General features: G+C 44.0%; 1 protein-coding gene across 9 annotated transcripts in view; it reads left to right on the top strand.

Moving 5' to 3' along the window:
* Positions 1-17,443, top strand: part of LOC122799480 (N-lysine methyltransferase KMT5A-like) — an 882,477-nt gene that overhangs the window by 652,601 nt on the left and 212,433 nt on the right. The gene's annotated exons all lie outside the window — the stretch shown is intronic.

Genomic DNA, 17,443 nt, shown 5'->3' with positions numbered 1-17,443 from the left:
TGGTACTAATGCTGAGGAGATACTACAGAAAATGGAAGAAAAAGCTAAATCTATGCAAACTGTCAAGGCTTTTCTACAGGTACAACCACCTCGTTTTAGCAGAAATTGGCCTTCTAAAACTGGTCCTTTCCAGCCACGGACAAGCCCCAAAGAGGTAGATACAGGCGCACAAGGGGCAGAGGACAATCTCAAGGATCATATAGAGGCAGACAATGGCAAACTCCAGCACCAAGAGGTGGCGAAGACAGTGCACAACAATACAGAAAACAAACCCAATGACTTCCTCCTTTTCATGCCAAGCAAGTCTCAGCTGGCAGCTCCCTTGGGAGGAAAGCTGGCATTATTTACAAGAAATTGGCATATTATCACAACAGACAAATGGATCCTGGACATTATAAACAGAAGCTACAGATTTCATTTTCACACGCTTCCAAAAATGAGAGGCATGCCAAACCTGCCACACAATCAAAGGGCAGAGGCACAAATACAAATTTCAAAACTCATGGACATGAAAGCTATTCAAGAGGTACCTACTCATGAACAAGGTCAAGGTTTTTATTCCAGACTATTTCTGGTACCAAGGAAAGGAACCGACTGGAGACCCATTTTGGACTTATCCATCCTAAATACATTTCTACTGCACCAAAATTCAAGATGCTCACATTACAGCAGCTTCTTCCCATGCTGGGCAAGGGGTTTTGGCTGGTAACATTGGACCTCAAGGAGGCATACCTGCATGTCCCAATCAGACAAAGCTGCAGAAGATACCTCAGATTTCTTGCAGGTTCAATCCACTATCAATTCTCTGCATTGCCCTTTGACTTATCTACTGCACCCAGAGTATTCACGAAATGCCTGGCATCAGTAATCGCCGACTGCAGACTTCAAGGGATACAAATTTACCCTTATTTGGACGACTGCCTGATCAAAGCGGACAGCAAGCACAAACTTCTGGAACATCTGGCTTATGCAATACGGTTACTGAATTCTCTGGGATACACAATCAACAAAGAGAAATCCAGGCTAACACCATCTCAGAAAATAACTTTCCTGGGTACTAACTTGGACACAAACACCCAGATGGCCTACCTTACGCCAGAAAAACAGGGGCAACTAACTCAGTACTTCAAAATACTAGCAAATTGTACCAGGCTTACTGCAAGGAAAATCCTGCAGGCTCTGGGCTTCATGGCATCTTGCATTCTTTTAATCCCATGTGCAAAGTTGCATATGAGAACTTCGATGGTACCTAAAAAACTTATGGTCTCAGCACAGCCACAATTTGGAAACAATAATACCAATAATTCCATGTTTGCAAAAGGAATTTCTATGGTGGGCCCAAACATGTCAAACAAACACAGGTCTCCCATTCTGCAAGCCTCAAGCAAATCAAGTCATCACAACAGACGCCTCAGATTACGCCTGGGGGGCGCACATGGCAGACAGGTGCATTCAGGGCAAACGGTCCCAAAAGGAAAAGCACCTTCACATCAACCAAAAAGAAATGCTAGCAGTGATAAATGCAATTACAGCATTCAAGGACTTCCTGCATCCAGGACAATTATTGATAAGAACAGACAACACCACAGTAATGTGGTACATAAACAAGGAGGAACACATTCATACCCCCTGTGCAGACTAGCCATGACACTTTGGAACTTGGCTCTGGAATGGCAAATCGAACTTCAAACACAGTACTTGCCAGGTTTGGAAAACACGCTGACAGACAGTCTAAGCAGAAATATGACAGATCCGCACGAATGGAAGTTGCATCCTCAGGTGTTTACAAAGATAATCCAAGCATGGGGAAGGCCAGACATAGATCTCTTCGCCTCCCACAGGAATCAATTGGAAAAGTTTTGTTCAAGGACCTTCCATCCAAAGGCCTGGAGAGTGGATGCCCTTTCATTCATTTGGACAGCATGGACACTGTACGCTTTCCCACCTCTGCCTCTTCTGCCCAAGGTGCTCTTGAAAGCAAGAGCAGACAGACCAAAGATGATACTGATTGCTCCAGACTGGCCAAGACAGCACTGGTACCCACTCCTGAGGAGCCTAACACATACTCCTCCCTGGCTTCTACCTCTAATGCCTCTTCTGCTGACTCAGCACAGCTACAAAACTCTTCACAGTCAGCTGAAAACACTCAGTCTCGCTGCATGGAAAATTCCTTAACACCACAACAGATCCTACTCCCCAAAGAGGTGCAGGATGTCATTCTGGGGGCCAGAAGGCCATCTACTAGAAAGGCCTACTCCGCAAAATGGAAACTGTTTTGCTCCTGGAATGAGAAAAAAGGCCAGGATCCTAGAAAACTAAATTTGCCTCGGGTATTACAGTACCTAGCTGAGCTGCTGAACAGTGGGCTTTCATTTTCCTCCATAAAAATCCATGCCTCAGCCATTTCTGCATAATTCAACACGGATCCAGCGTTATTCTCTCACCCACTTTTAAGACCGTTCCTCAGAGGGGCTAAGAATATAAGACCACCAAGGAAGCAACCAGTGCCAGCCTGGGATCTTAATTACATTCTAGAAAAATTAACATTGCCTCCCTTTGAACCAGCTGCCTCAACAGATTTGCAATATTTGTCCTGGAAAACAGCTTTCCTTCTGGCCATTACCTCAGCTCGTAGGGTTTCAGAGCTACAAGCCCTCATGGCTGTGCAGCCCTTTCTCATCTTCCATCAGGACAGGGTCTCCCTTCAAACCAATCCGTCATTTATGCCTAAAGTGGTATCCAGGGTAGCTTTGAATCAAGCCATACACTTACCTACCTTTTACCCCAATCCTCAAAACAAAGGGGAAAGGCTGCTACATTCCTTAGACATCCATAGACAGCTACGTTATTATTTGGACAGAACAAAGCCTTTCAGGAAATCAGAACAACTTTTTGTGTCCTATGCTGTAGGAGCTCAAGGGAAGCCTGTTACCAAACAGACAATTTCAAAATGGATAGGCCACTGCATACGATTTTGTTACTCCTATCATGGGAAATCTGTCCCTACAGGCATCAGATCCCACTCCACCAGGGCCACAGCTACCTCTACAGACTTCCTCAGAGGAGTTCCTACCAAAGATATTTTGGAGGCAGCCACTTGGAGTTCTGTGCATACCTTCACAAAACACTACCACCTGCCTTTATATTCCAAAACTAGAGCAGGCTTTGCCACTGCTGTGTTGCAGGGCATTCTGGCTCATCCCAGTTCCACCTAGTGCCTACCACCCTGTGCGTAGCTTTGGGATTCTACCCGTATGTGATTACTGCAGCTGTATGCACGATGAACATAGTACAGTTTTGTACCTACCATAAATGTAGATGTTCGAGTGCTAATACAGCTGCAGTACAGGTTTCCCTCCCTCCTTCCCCTGTTGGTAAAGGACTAGTGGCTAACACCTCCTCATACAGCCTAATTTGGGTTATCCTCCTATGGTGTATTTGCTTGCAGCTACTGTTTTTTGATTACATTGCATTGCTTGAATATATTTTTATATATAATTTATGTATTGCCTTCCTTCTGGGGGCACCTGACATCTGGGGCAAGAAAAGACTGAAGAATATGGCGTCGGCTGTGTCTTGTATACCCCTGTCGCACTGACGTCAGGAAAGAAAGCAACAGCAACCGATGCTGGACCAAGACTTTGGAATTCGGCCGACCGAGGGACCGCCTGATGGCAGAGAACCCATATGTGATTACTGCAGCTGTATTAGCACTCAAACATCTACATTTATGGTAGGTACAAAACTGTACTTTAGCTTGCTACAGGGGCAGAAGGCAAAGCCATCTCTAAGCAAATCATCTCCAAATGGATAGCACACTGCATCCATTTCTGCTACACGCAGCATGGAAAGCCTCCCCCAAGGGGGTCAGGACACACTTCATTGGAGCAGCCGCCACCTCTGCTGCTTTCCTCAGAGGAGTCCCCACCAGGGATGTCCTGGAGGCTACAACCTGGACATTTGTTCACACTTTTACCAAGCATTACCACCTGCCTCTCTTCTCCAAATCCAGGGCAGGGTTTGCCTCTGCAGTCTTGCAAGGCATTCTAGCCAGTCCCTAGATTCCTTGACTGCCTCCACCCATTTCCTCAGCTTTGGGAATCAACCCAAATGTGATGACTGCAACAGTGGAACATGAAGGACATAGTAAAGTTGTGTACACTTACCAAAAATGTAGATGTCCAAGTATATTTACTGTTGCAGTCCTGGTTTCCCTCCCTCCATCCCTCTTTCTTCTCTCTCCTTTTACCATTCTTCCTTATTGTTCTTTTCTTACAAGGGAAATATTGATATTTATTTTCCAGTGGTGGGGTTCTTCCACCAGAGCCTAGCCTCCTACTTGTTGGGCTCCTGAAAGGTTAGGACAAGAAAAAACAGATGTAAGGGAGTTGGCTGCCTTACTTTATACTACTGACAACCTGACGTCAGTCCTCAATCAACAGCATCCGATGCAGAAATACTAAGTCTCTGGTATTCGAGCTGGCCGAGGGCTACCCTGGCAGGGATGACCCAAATGTGATGACTGCAACAAGTGAATACACTCTAACATCTACATTTATGGTAAGTGTACACAACAGTACTGTGTACATGGCTAGGCTTGTAAGGGCCCTAGGGCTGTTAACCTGTTAACCTCCTATGATTCTGTGGTGTAGTAAATAAGCAGGGAAAGATCTATTACCCTACCTTCTGTGTTGAGAGGCAGTGAGTGGGTCAAGGGGCAGCAGACTTTCACCACTTTCTAGTGTTGATACACATTCCTGGGAAATTCCAGCTGCAATGCAGACAGGCTCAGGACGGTTCTCATGCTTCAGGAGTAGTCTGTCAATCCATTTCAACTGTAGATGCTGTTCTTGCTGCAATCTTTTTGCATCCTCCGCCTACACCATTGCAACACCTACTTTGCTTTGATCCTCTGAGACGTAGTCTCCAAGAGACTGTCCAGTGGACTCCTGTCCTCTGTGGATACTCTTATTCTCCAGTTCCCCTGATTCAGTTATTCCTACAGAAAGTCCTACTGTGCAGAGCAGCAGTCCTTCTCATTCCACCTTGATGGCACAGACATATTTGGTTTCCTCTTCTCAGGAAGTCTCCCTAACTTTTCGATCTGATCCCAGATCTTCTGTCCCATCCATCTGGTTAGCCTCTCCCAGATCTCCAGAATTGTAAAATGTACCTTGCTTTGTCTCCAGGATTTTGTAAGGATACCATCCACATCCTAGAAAGATTCCACTCTGAAAGTGTACCTTTAGTAAATAGAAATGTTTTGGTCTCTGGGCACCGTAGCATCCAAATCTATCCTTTAGTGGCTTCTTCCTGATTATCTGCAGTTTCTGGAGCCCTTGTTTGATGCAGAGGGCAGCTTTTTAATTGTTAAAATGAAGCTGGTGTCAATTTCTAGTTTTCACCCTCATCTGAATTCTTTGCTAACATTTGAGTAAACTGTGCAAAGCCTTAAGAGGAGTCTTCCCCCTGAGGCTGCTGGTCAAGCAGCCTCCTCCCCCTTAGGATCTAAATTAGTGCGATGTACACCCTGTATCCAGATGTACCACAGACAAAATGTTTTTATATTGGTGACCCATCTATTTTAATACACTTTTTTAGGTAGTGTCCACACGTGGGCAACTCAGCAGTTATGCATTTTACCAAGAAAAATTTGTACAAGTCCCCTGGATTAGCTCTGTGGCTTTCACTTCCTGCACCCAATTGGCCTTTTTCTACATTAGGATGAGACCAAGGAAACTCTAGTCTTAGACCCAGTCACTCCCTCACCAGCAAGCCTTAATACACTTGTTCCTGCTTTGAAGGCGAGAATCAAGTGCTGTGGAGGAACATTTTTCTGTTTGCATGATGCATTAGTTGCTACCAGGAGGCACATGGCCATTACAGCACACATTGTCACTTAGCTGAACATTGCACAGGTTGCAGCATGTGCGGACAAGGCTCCTTGCTGTAGGTGATGGACCTACACTCTAGCAGATGCCACCAGTGTAGTGAGTTGAACGGTCACCTCCTGTCCACCACAGTATGGGTGAACAAGCATTGGTTGCTTATTGCCACCCCGATGCCTCCTGCACATATGCTAATGGTTGGAATACTGTTTGGGGTGCAGTAAGGGTTTTCTTTCCATGCCATGGGGCCAGGCTGTTTGCAAGTATTTAAGAACAAACCGGCCAAAGATCTCAACGCAAGTTATGCTTCAAATTACTAAGTACGTATTTGTAACTTGTTTGTATTTTAAAAGTTTTTAATTTATATTACAGTATACTGAATATTGGTGTTCTATCTTACTGTTTATTTTACTGTAGTACCCAGGTATACTTCTCAACTGTCCAGATTTTTGACTCCGTTTTGGTTTGTTCATAAAATGTGTAGTTTTCTGACTAAGGACTTGGGATTGAATTCCCCAAATAATGACGTACATATTAGTTTCAGGTTTTATATCCTTCATAAAATGTATGCTAAGACAAGTCCTTCAAAAGTTGTACTAGAATAAAAGGACTTGTGTTAGCATGCAAGTTATACTAGAATAAAAGGATTTGTATGCTAACACAAGTCTTTTTATTCTAGTATAACTTTTGAAGTTTATAAGAGCAATATTTAAAATCTGTCCCTATTTTTGGTCCTTTGTTCACCCCATTATTTTAGTTGTCCTGGATTCTTGTGCTAAGAGGTTGAGAGGTATTTACCAAGCTTGTGAGTGAAATGTGTTAGTAGGCTAGCTCATTTAGGTTAAACTGCAAGTAAAGGCTCTACCAGAAAAGGACAGTGGACACAGTTTTATGTGATATATTCTTTCTAGCTGTGGGACCTGCATGCTACTCCTTGGATAATGTTGATCATTGTATGTTGCTTTAAAGCATCAGTCAGTCGATTAGTGTGTTGGGACTTGCACTAAAACATTGCATTGTTGAGTAAGGAATGCAAGTCAGCAGTACCCAGACTTAAACAGAAGTTTATTTATTTTATTTATTTATTTATTTGCAGTTGGTTTACCAGGATAGTCCATTGGGCCAAAAAGAACCCGTTTTCAATGGAGTCCTGGGGAGAAAAGCTCCAAAAAAAAAGACATACAGACTAGGTACATACAATAGAGAAAGCTCTAAAAGCAAACGAACAGACAAGGTACATACAATAGATTACTAAAGATACTTATACAATTGTAAAAGAGAATACAGTCATTGAATTCACATTTGAGGTACATTCAACAATGCAATCTTATAGAAATAAAGTAAAATAAATGTGGGGTGTGTTAGGGCTTTAAAGAGGTAGAATTGCTTTGTTGTATAGCGTAGTTATTTTGTAGGGAGTAATTAGTTATGTAGGCATAGTTGAGTAACATATGAATGAATGGAAGATGAAGAGTACCATATTTTTATGATGGGTGGGAACAAGAGCCATTCCCATTGGGACTTAAGATGTGTGTGAAGAGATTTTTTGAACATGTAATGATTACAGATGGTACGAATGGATGGTGGGAGTGAGTTCCAAAGACGAGCTAGGTTAAAGGATAGTAGGTTTTTGCCTGGGGGACGAGTTGGTTTATGTACTTCTAATAGGTTTTGATTGTTTGACCTTAAGACTCTGTCAGGTAGGTGCAACTTAAAAGCAGAAGACAGGGAGGGACAAAGAGAGGGGTTGTTAATGAGCTTATGGGCTAGGGTTAGCTGAATGTAGTTGAGCTGATGTGGAAGTTCAAGCCAATTTAGTTTTTGGAGAGAGGAACAGTGGTGGGTGGAGGACCTGTGACTGTTAGCGAACTTGGCGATTTTGTTGTAGCAAGAGGAAAGTTGTTTCTTTAGAGAGGACTGAAGATTAGTTAGGAGAGGCGATCCATAGAGAAGGGAGGGAATAAGAAAGGAAGAAGAGAGAGCGATTTTGGAGGTCTTTGTGAGGTATTGATTTTGACGGTAGAGCATACCAAGCTTTTGGTGGGGTTTTTTAATATTTAGTTGTAGATGGGAGTTGAAATTAAGCTGGTTATCAATTTGGACACCAAGTAACTTAGTTTCAGACACCAGTTCTAGGATTGAGTTGTTTTGACTAGTAATCAAGAATGTGTTTATATCAAAGGGAGTAGTTTTAGAGGGGGTAAATACCATGAGTTTAGTTTTGGAGGTGTTGAGAGCTAGGTGGTTTATTTTCATCCAATGCTCAGTAATTGAGAAAGCTTCTTGCTTGAGATTTTGAAGCTTAGGGGTAGATATGGCAGAGCAGATAATGGTAGAATCGTCAGCATATTGGATGATGTTAGAGAATGGGATAGATTTGTGAAAATCATTTATAAATATGTTAAAGAGAAGAGGACCAAGTATGGAGCCTTGGGGAACTCCGGTGGGGGTACTAAGAAAAGAGGAAGTGGCCTTTTTCCATTTTACAGCTTGGTATCTGATAAGTAGCTGGAGAACCAGTTCACAGAGGAGGGAGAAAGGTTAAGTTTGGAAAGTTTAGTTAAGAGCAGACTGTGTGAGATAGTATCAAAGGCCTTAGAGAGGTCAAGTAGTAGGGTAGAGACAATTTGGCCAGAATCGCGTGCTTTATTTACGGTTTCAAGATAGGAGAGGAGGGCTGTCATGGTGCTATGATTTGGCCTAAAGCCGTGTTGTGTAGGTGTAAGAAGGTTATTCTCTAAAAGATGTGGTAGTAGTTGAAGTTGGACACACTTTTCTAGAAGCTTGGAAATGGGGGACAGGATAGCAATGGGACGGAAGTTGTTAACAGTGCAGTTATTACCGCCTTTATGCAGAGGGATGATAAAGGCTTGTTTCCAGAGTTGGGGCACTGTACATTCCAGGATTGAGCGGTTGATGAGAATGCTTATGGGATAGGCAACTGCTTCAGCAGCTATGCTTAGGAAGTATGAGGGGATGTTATCAGGTGCATTTGTGCCAGGCTTCAATTTTTGAAGGAGTTTCTTTATTGTAGAAATGGGTATAGGTTTTAATGAGAATAGAGCAGAGTGGAGAGAGAGAGTATTTGATGCTGGTAAAGATGATGAGGAAGTTAGAGTAGGAGAAGAGTTGGGGGATATAGACTGAGTAGATGGGAATGAGGAAGGAGGAGAAGTGCAGGGTGGATTGTTGGCAGGAGAGGTTAGGGGGGTATTGGATGGTAAGGCGGAAGTAGGAAAAGAGGAAGTTAGTTTGCTAATGGATTCAATGAAGAAGGAGTTAAATTGAGTAGCCAAGTCTAAATCTGGGGCATTTGGGTCAGGGGTAGGGGTGTGTGGTTTGCTGGGGTTAAGGAGGGTGGAGATTCCTTTCCAGAATTTCTGTGGATTTGTTTTATTATTGTTTTGGAGGGTAAAGAAGTAATTTTGTCTGTCAGAGATAGGAAGCTTTTTTACTTTGTTTCGAAGGGTTCTGTATTCAATGTGGGATTCAGGGGTCTTTCTTTTCTGATAAAATACCCAGGCTTTATCTCTAAGGCGCATGGTTGCTAATGTGTTTTTGGTAAGCCAGGGGGCAGAATTATAGTGTACTATTTATATGGGAGCAAGCCTGTAAACTTGGTCTCCAAGAATAACCACCTGTAAGATTATATACAGTCATGGAGTAGGAAGAAACTTATCGCTCATATTTCACGATATTGCTGACTATAGTACAAAGTTGTATTGAAAATTGGGATTTTAAGTATGATGGAATTTACCCTATCAGAATTACTGAGAGACCATGCCCAGGTATCCCAGTGTTTTTAAAGGTGGCGTTACCTTGCTTAGCTTAGTATTCACACTCTGAGCTCATAAAACATAGGCTACAAGTACTGCACTGAGATTCCAATGGCCCCCACTAGTTCTGTCATTTAGATTTGGAGGCAACTCCACTTTCGGCATGAGTGCAGTACTTTGATTCATATGTTAGCATTGCAGCCAGGTTGAAAGGCATGCAGCTTCAGTGTGTGAATTTTGAAGTATACAGCCACCTGCTTCAAGGGAGTGGGGTTAAACTTTTCTGCAAAAGTAGTTTGTATTTGGAATATATACTACAATAGCTTTCATCAGGAAAATGTTGGAATATCTGTAGTTTGGTCTCAGTGCAGAGGGTTAAGGCTGTGAGGTGTAGTTCCTGTGGTACAAGGTTTGATTCCCTCAACCCTCATTTACCTACTTTGTGACCCTGAGCAAGTCAGTTAACCAGACATTTCTCCTAGGTTACCCCTGAAAAAAAGGACTGTCCTGTGTGTCTACTTTGTTAACAAATTGGTATTACTGTCACAGCTATCAGTAGGTACAGTTCTGTGATCCAGCAGGTTAAAGCCCTTGCTGCATCCCAGGAGAAACTGGATCAGTTAAAGATCGTGTATCAGAGAATCCAATCCTGGAAGGTTGGAATGAACTAGAACTGGTATTTGATCCATTTTTCCTCCCTCAACCACTGGGGGGGTGGGGTGGGAGGAGCCCATCACACAACCCAAGTGGTTTCTTGCAGAGACCCTCTTGATAGTACTGAATGTGTAGGAGAGTTCTGTACTTAAAGCATACCTTGTTTATATTGTTGCAAGCCATTACATGTGTTATAGGCCTAGTTCCAGTTACTACTTACTGTAGTTGTATGCATCTGATTAAGCAAGAGGATAAAATGAATTAAAAAGTGAAGTCCAGAGGATGATAGTGCACCAGCGTGTTAAAGTATCTTATCCTTCTGGTCAACATTAGTGAATGGTTTCCATTATTCAAAGGATGGCCCTAGAGTAGAAGAGAGAATTTGACACTTGTCTAAAGTACAGTAGGCTTCTTGATTTGTGCACTATAATGGGCTAAAAAGATTGCAGTAAAAGGGGGGCAGATTCTACATAGCTACTTTGTCGGTGAAATACCACACACACAAAAACATCTGCACTGCAGACAGAAAACTTCTTAAAAGCAACGTAGAACAAAATGCAAAGTGGCAGAAATTTCTTGTACATGCATTGAAAATCTTTGAAACTGAACATGTAATTTTTCTTGAGAAAGATTTTATGAAAGAACTGAAGGGTTCTACTGTCTGTGTCTGTGGAGAGGTGAGTTTAATGACCTTCAGAGCAAAAAAAAAAAAAACATGGTCAAATAAGACTATAAGGTTGAGTATTTTGCTGAGCACTGTTTACAGCTGTAATTAAATTATTAGAACAGTATGTAAAGTAAACCTGTTTGCTTCTGATAAGCTTTTGTAGCTGATGTCCTTCAAGAATGCAACTGCAGTCCTGACATATGGGTTGTCCTGCCTCAGGCAGCCCTTCGGTCGGCCGGATTCCAAAGTCTGGGTCCGGCGTCGGCCGATGTCGCCTCTTCCCCGACGTCAGAGCGGCTGGGGTACAAAAGCATCAGCCGACGCCATCTTCTTCAGTCTTTCTTGCCGCGCGGTGCCCGAAGCAGAAGCAGTTCGCAAGTGCCGGTCGGTCAGCTCCTGTGTTTTCAGTTACCAAAGTCATCAAAAAGCTAAGTACCCCGTTGGGGAACATTTTTCTTGCCTCAGCCGATGTCAGAAAAAATTGAAAAGGTTAATAATTGTTTGTCTTGTGGTAAACAAATACCTCATAAGGACTTCCATTCTTACTGCCTTCCCTGCCTGGGCCCAGACCACAACGTCTCGGCCTGTGCTGCCTGTGCTCGCTTTAATAAGCGCACACTCAGGCGCCGGGCAGAATTTGCCGAAGACTTTTTTGGCGAAGATTACGCTTATATCATGCCGTCGGAACAACTGACAGCACATATTTCCAAAAAATGCAAGGACCGGGACCGACATCCTCGGCCCGCGTCGTCCACCGATACCACGCCTAAGCCTTCCGCGAGTGCATCGGTCTCTTCGGAGGCGGTAATTCTACTGCTCCAGGCCGACGACACCGCTTTACCGTGTACTTCGGTCCCGGAGGTTTCCCCGGTGCCGGTTGTTGATTTTCCTCCCGAAACCGAAGTTCAAGATTTACCTGACACCATACCAGTGGATAAAGTTACTCCTGCACGTGGGGCAGCTAGGCCTCCGGTCTCCATGTCCATCAAGGCCTACACACGTGCTAAGGCTGCCAGCCAGGCTAAGGCCCATCCTCCTAAAACTTTTTCCCAGGGCCCCTCTTCTGATAAACAGATCATGACCCTAGCTGCAGATCTAATCTCTCTAATCAGAGGTTCTCCGTCGCATACAGACAGGGGTTCTCAGCCTCCAGCAGATAAAAGGCCTAGGACTGAGCAGACAGATACCCTCTCTTCGGATGAAGCCTCTAGGGATTCAGAGCACTCTGATACCCAGGAAGAATCCTTCCAGGCCTACGAGTTCTCTGATGCTGAGGAATCAATTCCTTCTGCCTCTCCTCCAGAGGATATTTCTTTCGGAGAAGTTCTCCACTCCATGAGAGAACATTTTCAGTGGCAGGGTCAGGAATTTTCTGACTCCAGGAAAAGGCTACGTACCTTCCTTAAGTTACCCCAGCACAGACCATTAGTTATTCCTCCAGTGTTGGATGTCTTGGGTGATGTATACTCAGACTCCAGTGCTTCCCCTGATTCTCTCCCTCCTACTCCTGTCAAGCCAGACAGATGTTACAGGGTTAATGAAACTCATAAGCATCTCTTTAAGGCCCACTCTGTGGATCTAGAAACTATTTCTTAGGGGCCCAAAGGAGTGGCTACTTCCTCGGCCAAAAACCCTTTGCCCGCAGACAGGGAATCAAGGTCCCTGGAGAGATGGGGCAAAAAAGTTTACACCTCTTCCACCCTTGCCATGAGGTCACTTAACTGTCTTTTTCATATGTTTCAGTACCAGGATTACTTAATGGATGATTTGCAGAAAAAGTTAGCCTCTCCCGAGCCTATAGATAGAAAGGCATTGCAGGATTTGGTTCATGACACTCAGCAGGTTAGCAATCATTTTCTTCAGTGTGGTTATGATGCATTGGAAGCTTCATGTAGGGCAGCTATGACAGGGGCCGTTATACGTAGACATGCTTGGCTGAAAGAACAGCCACTGCCAGACCATGTTAAAGTAAAGCTCCTAGATGCACCTCTGGAAAAACAGAAGCTTTTTGGTGCTAATGCACAGGAATGTGTTGAAGTCTATTGAGGAAAAGGCTAAATCAGTACAGACAGTCAAGGATTTCCTCCAAGTTCAGCCACCCAGATTCAGCAGGAATTGGCCTTCAAAGAATTGGTCCTTTCCAGACACTGACAAGTTTCAAAGGGGAAAAAACAGGCGTGCTCGAGGTAGAGGGCAATACCGAGGCTCCTACAGGGGCCGCCAATGGCAACCACCAAATCAGAGAAGTGGCGCAGGGAGTTCAGCTGCACCACAGGGACAATCACAATGACTTGATTTTCACTCCGCCGACCAAGGCTCAAAGAGAAGCACCTCTAGGCGGAAAATTATCCTTATTCTCAAAGAACTGGCACATTTTAACCAAGGACAAATGGATTCTGGACATAGTAGACAAAGGTTACAGGTTCCACTTCCACACCTTACCAACTAGACAAGGCATGCCAAATCTGCCACAAAATCAAAGGGCAGAGGCACTCATACAAGTTTCAAAGCTGTTACAAATAAAAGCAATAGAAAAGGTTCCTCCTCAGGAACAAGGCCAGGGATTCTATTCAAGACTGTTCCTTGTTCCAAGAAAAGAAAAGCAATGGAGACCTATACTGGACTTGTCCGCTCTAAACACTTTTCTCATTGTGCCAAAATTCAAAATGCTGACTTTACAGCAACTCCTTCCCATGCTGGGCAAGGGGTCTTGGTTGGTTACTCTGGACCTCAAGGAGGCATACCTGCATGTCCCAATCAGACACAGTTGCAGAAGATACCTCAGATTTCTTGCAGGGTCAGAGCATTATCAATTCTCAGCATTGCCATTTGGCTTATCTACTGCGCCCAGAGTATTCACGAAATGCCTGGCATCAGTAGTTGCACATTGCAGGCTCCAGGGGATTCAAATATACCCTTACCTGGATGACTGCCTTATACAAGCAGACAGCAAAGAAACCTTGATAAGAAACTTGGACTATGTCATTCAATTACTACAGGCTTTGGGATACACAGTCAACATTCAAAAATCAAGACTACTGCCATCCCAACAGATTATTTTTTCTAGGAGCCAAATTGGACACACAATCACAAATGGCTTTCCTCACAGAGGAGAAACAAGAACATTTACCAGATTACTTCAAAAGCCTAGCAGAGCTCACCCAGCTGACCGCAAGGAAAATCCTGCAGGCCCTGGGGTTCATGGCATCTTGCATTCTTCTGGTACCTCTGGCAAGACTACACATGAGAGTTACAATGGTACCTAAAAAGCTTATGGTCTCAACACAGCCACAGTCTAGAAGACGTAATACCACTCATTCCATGCCTGCAAAGGGAATTTTTGTGGTGGGCTCAAGCAAGTCATTTAAACAAAGGCATGTCTTTCACCAAACCTCTAGCAAGCCAAATCATTACAACATACGCCTCAGATCATGGATGGGGGGCGCACATGGAGGGCAGATGCATTCTAGGGCAATGGACTCCCAGGGAAATGCATCTGCACATAAATCAAAAAGAGATGTTGGCAGTGATGCATGCAATCGAGGCCTTTGGGAAATCCCTTCAACAAGGTCATCTGCTAATAAGGACAGACAACACCACTGTCATGTGGTATATAAACAAGCAGGGAGGCACTCACTCTTACCCCCTCTGCAGACTAACAATGATGCTTTGGGAAAAGTCCCTGAATCTGAACATCCACTTGCAATCCCAGTTTGTTCCAGGCAAGGACAATGTTCTGGCGGACAGGCTGAGCAGAAATTTCTTGGATCCGCACGAATGGCGGCTGCATCCACACATTTTCTCACAAATAAGTGCATGGGGAAGACCGGACATAGATCTCTTTGCTTCTCACCTCAATCATCACCTGGAGAAGTTCTGTTCAAGGACGCACCATCCTCTAGCCTGGAGAACGGATGCTCTCTCCTTCAGCTGGAATTCCCTAACAGTTTATGCATTCCCTCCTCTACCATTACTGACCAAGGTGTTACTGAAGATCAAAGCAGAACAACCAAAAGGAATTCTGATAGCTCCAGACTGGCAAAGGCAGCACTGGTATCCATTGCTACTGAGCATAACTCACACCAAACCGTGGCCCTTGCCTCAATGGCCTCAGCTTCTAACTCAGCACAATTACAGGACTGCTCATCAAAACCTGCAAACATTGCAGCTGACAGCTTGGACGGTTCCATGACTTTCACCTATATCTCTCTTTCCAAAAAAGTACAAGAAATCTTGCTGGAAGCGCGCAGACCTTCCACCAGAAAAACCTATTCAGCCAATTGGAAGAGATTCATCATCTGGAATGCCAACAAGGGTCAGGATGCATCAGTAATGAGCATACCACAGATATTAGACTACTTGGCAGAAATGTTTCATAGTGGCTTCTCATATTCTTCCATAAAAATTCACGCTTCAGCAATCTCAGCAAAATACAACTGTGACCCACCTGTGTTTTCGCATCCCTTGCTAAGACAGTTTCTAAGAGGGATAAAGAATATCAAACCTCCCAGAAAACCACCAATACCTGCATGGGACCTCAATTTCGTCTTGGAAAAATTAACTCTTCCTCCTTTTGAACCAGCAGCATCTTCAGAAATGCAATTTCTCTCCTGGAAAATGGTTTTCCTGTTGGCAGTTACCTCAGCAAGAAGAGTCTCGGAGATGCAGGCCCTCATGGCAGTACCTCCCTTTCTCATTTTTCATCAGGACAGAGTTTCTCTAAGAACCAATCCTTCATTCATGCCAAAAGTAATATCCAGGGTGTCTCTAAATCAAGCAATTCACCTGCCTACTTTCTTTCCCAATCCTCAAAATAAGGGGGAAAAGTTGCTGCACACTTTGGACATACACAGACAATTACGCTACTACTTGGACAGAACAAAGACCACCAGAAAGTCTGATCAACTATTTGTAGCCTATGCTGCTGGAGTGCAAGGAAAGGCAATCTCCAAACAAACAATTTCAAAATGGATTGGGCACTGCATCAGATTCTGTTACTCTTTCCATGGAAAAGGTGTGCCAGCCAATATTAGGCCACACTCCACCAGAGCTATAGCCACATCCACAGCCTTTCTAAGAGGAGTGGCTACAAAGGACATTCTAGAGGCTGCTACATGGAGCTCCGTGCATACATTTACCAAACACTACAACCTGCCTTTATACTCCAGATCACGAGCAGGCTTTGCTTCGGCAGTCCTGCAGTGCATTTTAGCTACACCATCCCTTTCTTAGATCCTACCACCCCCAGCTTGGCTACGGTATTCAACCCATATGTCAGGACTGCAGTTGCATTCTTGAAGGACATAGTACAGTTTTGTACCTACCATAAATGTAGATGTCCGATAGATATGCAACTGCAGTCAGGTTTTCCCTCCCTCCCACCCCTCTGTAATTCTCTTTTTTGGGTCCACTCCCCCTTTTTCAAATTAGCTGGGGATATCTGTTATGGTGTATCTGTTTATTACTGTTGTGCATGTCTGGAATTTTTATCCATTCTCTAAATTTAGCCTTCCTTGGAGGGCACCTGGCATCTGGGGCAAGAAACACTGAAGAAGATGGCATCGGCTGATGCTTTTGTACCCCAGCCGCTCTGACGTCGGGGAAGAGGTGACATCGGCCGATGCTGGACCCAGACTTTAGAATCCGGCCGACCGAAGGGCTGCCTGAGGCAGGACAACCCATATGTCAGGACTGCAGTTGCATATCTATCGGACATCTACATTAATGGTAGGTACAAAACTGTACTTTTTACCTAATCCGAGTGTGCCTGCTGTGTGGAAGTTTGTATGTTTTGTAATTATTTGAAATGCACGTTGAGCTGCTGCAATTATTTTTGCAACCTTCATGCAGTAACAGACCGTTAGATTGTTTAAGGATAATTCCCCTTTCCCCAAGGTGTATTGACCTTGGTGCAGATCTTATTTAAGTAGCGAGTTCTCACCTACAGGGAGACAGGATTCAAGTTCCACTTTGGATTTTTTTTTTAAGTTTGTGTAGTCCATGCCACTGCTGATTTGTTCTTGAGCTCAAACTGTTTTGTTTACTTTACTCAAGGGACTGTATTTTATTATGCTCAGTGGTGTAAGAAGGAACTGTGTGGTCAACAAGTATATTTAAATTGTGCAGCAGTGGCACAGATACTAGAAGGATGGAGTGGGAAGAATGAGCGTGAGTGTCCATTCTGAGATGAGGGCTGCGGCTCAGTCAGTAAGTGCAAGTTGGATCACTTGCGGTAATGAGCTTAGTGCACACAGGAGTGATTAACTGCCTGGCCAGGAAACTCTGCATGTGTGGTAGCACTTGCTTATTTTGTAGAAATGGCCATGGTGTAGCATGCAAATTGCCAAGGAAGAGAACTGAAGTAAGTCCTCAAGACATGGAAACCGTTCTGATCCTCAGCACCTCTGTCCTGAAATTAGGAATGAATGGGTGAGGGAATGTGTGGGCTTGGTGGACTC

Source organism: Protopterus annectens, chromosome 4.part0 (genome assembly GCF_019279795.1).
Source record: "Protopterus annectens isolate FY-2018-M chromosome 4.part0, PAN1.0, whole genome shotgun sequence".
Taxonomy (NCBI): domain Eukaryota; kingdom Metazoa; phylum Chordata; order Ceratodontiformes; family Protopteridae; genus Protopterus; species Protopterus annectens.
The sequence above is the reverse complement of the archived record's forward strand: the minus strand, read 5'-3'. Positions and strand labels throughout refer to the sequence as shown.